Here is a 6,152-nt window from a genome sequence, read left to right as displayed (position 1 = left end):
ATGTGGTTATTTTTTTTCGGGAACATGAAATACTGAACAAACCACATAAAAACAATCATACACTGTCCCCTGGGCTTCCTCTGTATGCCAAAGTGCTAATAATACTGACTTGTAATAGACACAATGCGGCTGGTGTGTCTCTGGTTTAAACTCTCTTAATTTCAGAACACGTCAATGAACGCACTTTAACTTTGAGACGCAGTTGGATGTCTTGGTAGTAAAAACAATCTTGACATAAGGTGCCTGTTTAACTTGGAGCAGGTCTCTTGTGCAGAAATGTCATAATATGGGAAATCAATTGCAGCCATTTGAAATCCCAAACTCTACCCCTCGACTGCTGCTTACGTAGGTTTCCATGCTTAGGAAGCTCCCACATATGGCACACTGGGGCAATGCATATATATATTTTCCTTTTCAGCCTTCGTGTACTGTGAAAAAAAAAAAGAAATATTCCAGTAGAAACACATCATAGGCATTAAATTTTGATTTCTGACAGAACCAATCAGAGTTGGCAAACTCAAAAATGAACAGCTACGGACTAAAAACTGAGTTAAGGTTAAGGTGCTGTCTGTGGTTTTCAAATGATTTCTGTTCCATCTAGATTTCTGTTTTTGTCGGTGTTGTGCGGTGAGTTCCGGAAAATGAAGACAGATGCAATTAGCAACAATGTTTGGACTCAACCTTCTGGAGTCGGCAGAACCATGTTTACTTTGAAACATGATTAGGTCTGCTGTCTGACCAAGTTGCTTTCACCTCACTGTGAATACCTCTATACAGACTCTTCAGTACACTTTGGCCGTGATGAATTCTCTCTATTGCACCTTTAACCTTACCCATATCCTGAGTGAGAGGCCATGTGTGGGAAATTATGGCACATCACAATTAAGCTTCCTCACTCTCTTGCGCTTCTCTCTCTGGACTTCGGTGCCAAGAACAATATTCAGCCTCGTGTCGGAGCAGCACCAAACTGGTAATTGACATTACTCACACAGTATGAAGCCTAGGATGTATCGCTCCCCTGACACTTCTTGTAGTAGTGTGATTGCTTATTGAGGAATTAAGTACTACCACATGTAGTATATTATGCGTTCCTGGATTGGTTTTAATAGCCAATCGTCCCATCTCATTAAATTCAAACAAGGACTTAACATCACAATGTATATGAATCCTTTCAACAGACTTCAGCACCGACTGTAGGTGAACTGTCACATTCATCATATGAAGTGCTGATAATTTAGACTTTAGACAACACAACTACCCATTTTTCATCTCAGAAGTTTACTTTTACATTGCTGTGTTCTTTCTGGAATTTACTTATAAATATATTTATTTACTTATTCTTCATTCAAGTTGTGGCAGCTGTTGGAGTTCATTCATTCCAGCAGTTTTTGAGGTTTGATATTCATAGAAGTAACAGCTATCTTTCATCAGTCTTACTTTCTTTCCATTATGTTCATAGTGGTTTTATTCAGAGACATCTACTTAGCTACACAAATGCACACAATTGTACAATAGCAATTGTTACAGAAATTTAAAATGCACAGGAACAGAAATATTCAAATCCCATCCCCCATGCAGTGGGAGCCTGTAACTAAACAGCAAAATCTTGAGCTATCAGATTTCACTTTTCTTTTCTGGTAAGAATGCTCATGACCACAAGTTTGGAGATAGTTCCATGTTCTCTGTAATGTCATGTTTTCAAAGAAAATTGCAGAGGCAAAGTGAAGTTATGCAGAACGAAAGGAGCAAGCATGGGAGCAGAGCTTGTTGAGGAAGGATTAGAGGGGTCAAATATTGATCAACTACCCCGTGTGCCTTCTGTGACATTACCAATGTGTGTGAATTCAAGTTTGTGCTGTAGACATGTGCTGTGCAGATGTTCTGACATGTCGGGTTCCTACAGGTCCTCGCTAGGAGTTTGCATTGTTTTCTGGCCCACAGGCCTGGTCGATAACCTTCATCCCTCTGCCATCGAGCGCGACAGTGCTGAAGTCAGCACTGGGCTCTGAATCAGGAGTGTGGGCCACTGATTTATAACCTGACACGCACTCAGAGCGAGGTGATGCATATCTAAAAAGTTTACAAAAGAATCATTGAAATTCATATGAGATGCTGGAATTCGGATTCAGTGCAGGGATGCTTGGCTTTGCAACATCGAGCGCAGAGTCATTTGTCTTCAGATCTTATTGATTTATATTTTGACAGATATTAGACTGAGGCCAGTGGTGGGTGTCTTTGGCAGTGTCATCTCCTCTCCCTCTCTTGCATTCATTTGTTGACCAAGAAAGCTTTCAGGGAACTGAGAGCTGAGGTTTTTCATGGAATATTTGGACCATCACTCCAGCGCCCTTTAAGTTTATCCCATTAAGGCCTAGGAGCGTTTTCTGCAAGACAAACACATAGAATGATGGATAACTGTTTTGCATGCTGAAATGAGTTGGTGTTCCTGACAGCACCCCAGTGTTGAACCTGGATATCATGTGTGGCCAAAGCCGTCACTGCAACTGCTTCGTTCGACACAAACACACACATGCTTTAATTTACAGACATAGAAAATAGTGGGTGGCTGTTTATATTTGTTCCACTTTTATGAGTTTTGTTTAAAGTTTTGATAAGCCCCCAGCCAAAACCTCTTCATTCACTAGCCTGCCTCTACTATGTGAGTCGGTGGGAACAAATCGTTAGTAACATTCAGCCTCTTGGTTGGTTGAACCGTGAAGCACCTTGGCAGGAGGAGATCTCAAAGTTGCAAAAGCATTGCCAGGACGTAGTTATGTTAGTGAGCAGACCACCATGAAATGTATCCACAAAGAGGTTGAATCTGACAAACAAGAATCATCGGCAGTAAGATTAGACTTGTGTTTGCAACAACTGTGCACAATGGAATACAGTCTTGGCTTTATTGGAATAGCTCGACAGTTTAGGAAATGTACTTATTTGCTTTCTTAACAGGAGTGAGAGGAAAAGATACCGCTGTCATAACTGTATGCTGCAGTGAGTAGTTGCTTAGCTTAGTTTAGCATTAAGCCAAGGGAGAAATGGCAAGTACAGTCTGGCTCAGCCTAAAGGTAACAACAACAGTCTAGCATCACCTCTAACAACCAATGACTAACTTGACTTTGCTTTCCTCTGTTGGTTCAATGCATATAATAACATGGGGTTATTGGCCAGACTATTTCTTGGCTGGGAGCACTGAATTCCAGGGAAGTTCACACCGATAACAAGAATTTAGGAAGTCACTGTCTGAAGTATTTGAGCTCATGATCCTTTAGGTTTTTAAACAAAAAATGAGGCTAGATTGTTTCTCCCACTTTCCAGTTTTTATTGCTGAGTGTGCCTCTGGGTTCAAACCCATCGAAGGAAGACATAGGAGTTGTATCAGCCTACTACGGTTTTGTAAATTCCTAAACTGTCAAGCTGACCTGTTGAAATGTCTAGTGTGGTTCACTATAGTCAGTTCTTGTTTCAATATAAACTCATACAACATGTCATATCTACAATATGATCCTAATTTATTTGAAAGTTCTTCCTGTGTTCTTAACATCCAATTAATATACTGTAGCTGACACTCAGGATATTACTAGAAAGTGTCCAGCAGGAAATTGCCTGAATTCATTCCCCTTGACTTGCTTTTTTGCTTGTCTTTATCCTGCATGCCCATTTTCCCAACCCTCTGCAATTCATGGCTTTGGTTTTGCTTTTTTCTGGGGGAATGGATGAGCAAGCTGGCTCGGGCCCTTTAATAAAACATGGGTTGAGCATAGTTCAGGCATTAAAGGTGCAGTGGCTTGGATTGTTAGGTTAGGATTGTTTAGTTTGCAAATTTCAGCAAGAACTCTATCCGAGACTTCTTTTCGCAACTGTTCGAAGGCTAGTGCTGAGCATAAAGATGCCAGCACTCGCAGAAAAAAATTACCTGTGCCATAACAAATATTCAAGCTTTTGCGAGTTATCAGCAAAATACGACTTACAGCATGTGGAAACAAAATCAGAAGAGGGGAAAGAGAATTAGCCTGCACACATTTTTCCAAAATACTACCTCCCAAGCACCTTTTTTTATAAGGATTGGCTGGTTGAAACAAGAGAAACCAATGCAATTTGGCTTTCATATCAGTGTTTAAAACATGATGATTTCCAACAGTGAAGATTTTTCCTGCTCCTTCCTAATTCAATATTGTGTAATAGCAAGTATTATTGCCTGCACATAAAATGCAAGCACACAACTCTGAGACATTACACTGAGAAATTGACAACAGAGTGCGCATGTTAATGTTTGATGGAAGAGCAATTACTGGGTTTTAATCATTTAGCACTAAAGTAAAGTTGGAAGGACACATAGAGGTTTTCTTGGTGAGGGAGTGTACAAAAATTACTGGCAAAGACGGTTGAACCTTATGCTTCACTTAGTAAAAATGCAAATGGTCGTTAATGTTGCTTTAGGTTCTTCTCGTCACAATAACGTATCAGAATAACATAAGTGTATCATTATCTTATATATTCATGTCACAGTCTTATCGTTTGTGAGTTCCACTCAGTCTAATTCTTTTAAAACTTTGTCAGGGAAACTAAGCTGTAATCTTTGCTAATGGGCAAAATTGGAGGATCCAAAAACCAGGAATACAAATGTTACATATTAAACTCAATATAGGCCTATGGAGCAATTCAAATGCATGAAAAAGCACATATAAAGGAATCAAAATAGAGAAATTAAAATAATTAAAAACACTGCTAGCTGCCGAGGGCCATAAAGAAAATGGTAACACAGAAAGCATTTCACTTTGACTCTACAGTATAAAGCCAACATAGCAGCAGCCAAGCTGGCAGGAGCATTTAATTCTTTAAATTAAATCTATGAATGATCTAACAGAGACAAATTGCCAAATGATACTTGCCAAATGAATCAAATGATTGATGGGTGACTGTTTTTTTTCTTTTTTTCAAAAACCCTTTCAGACATGAAGAAGACGACGTAAAAGGAGGCTGCAACAGACTGAAAGCTGTGTTTTCTCTTTTTTTGTGTATTTTAAAATGAGTTGCCACTGACCCAGGACTGACTGTGTTAGAAGCATCCAGTGAAACAGGAACTGGCCATGGTGAGCGGTGTGTCTTTATGACTCATTTCTACCTGCTGTAAGGCAACAGGGATAAATGAGAGTGGAGGCGAGAGAGTCCAGTAGTAACAAGGGGAGAATTGTGTGAGGATACAAGACGGTGGCGTGTGGTTGCCAAGAAAACAAGGTACTGGTGAAACTTATTAGAAACTGGCCACTGAATAGCTGATATTGGCTGTTGTCGACTGGCATGACACATGGGCATCTTTGTGAGGCAGATGCTAAAATAAGGAGGAGGAAGGTTTATGGTTCGGATGCACATTAAAGGCATTCTAACCATGTGGAAAAGTTAAATTATTGGAAAAGATCTGGCTGCTTTCATTAAAATCTAGCAGACTGGTTAGTAATGGTTCATCATAGCCATATTTGCCTTAAAAATGTTTTACTCTCATAAAGAAGTCACACACAGGCTTTTATAAGACATATTGGTGGTGTCTAGAGGAAAGCCTGTGTTTTTACATTCAACAAACAGTTCACTTGGATCCCTCTTTATACATGAAATGTTTCACTGTATCAACACCACAAAGAAATTATGGGAATTTTAAAGGTTTACAAGTCACAGTCATGCATCCGTCTGAGAAACCACGAAACGATAATAAAAGAGCATGCACATTTCCGTACATGAGCAAAAAAAAATGTAAATGTAATACATTGGCAGGCTACATAGAGATCTGGCAAGGCCATGATATAACGTTGTGGCACTCCTGAACTAATAACATTAAAAAAATAAAATAAAATAAATAAATAAATTATTAAAATGTAGACTTTGGTAGGTTATTGAGCTTTATACACTTTAAAAGCATGAAGGTGATTTAGGTGATCTATTGAATCTGCCATTATAGAAAAGAGAAAACAACCAACCAGCCAAACAAACAAACACAAAACATACACACAAAAGACTAAAATGCATATGTAGATGTTAAAAAGAGATAAATGAGAGGGGAAAGACATAGTCCTGCTGCCATTAGCTGCCATTAGTTGACACATGCAGTGTTAGTATACACTGCATTGTGAGTCTTCCGGTCTGTTTCTTATGGAGGA

The sequence above is a fragment of the Anabas testudineus genome, chromosome 16 (genome assembly GCF_900324465.2).
Source record: "Anabas testudineus chromosome 16, fAnaTes1.2, whole genome shotgun sequence".
NCBI lineage: Eukaryota > Metazoa > Chordata > Actinopteri > Anabantiformes > Anabantidae > Anabas > Anabas testudineus.
The sequence above is the reverse complement of the archived record's forward strand: the minus strand, read 5'-3'. Positions refer to the sequence as shown.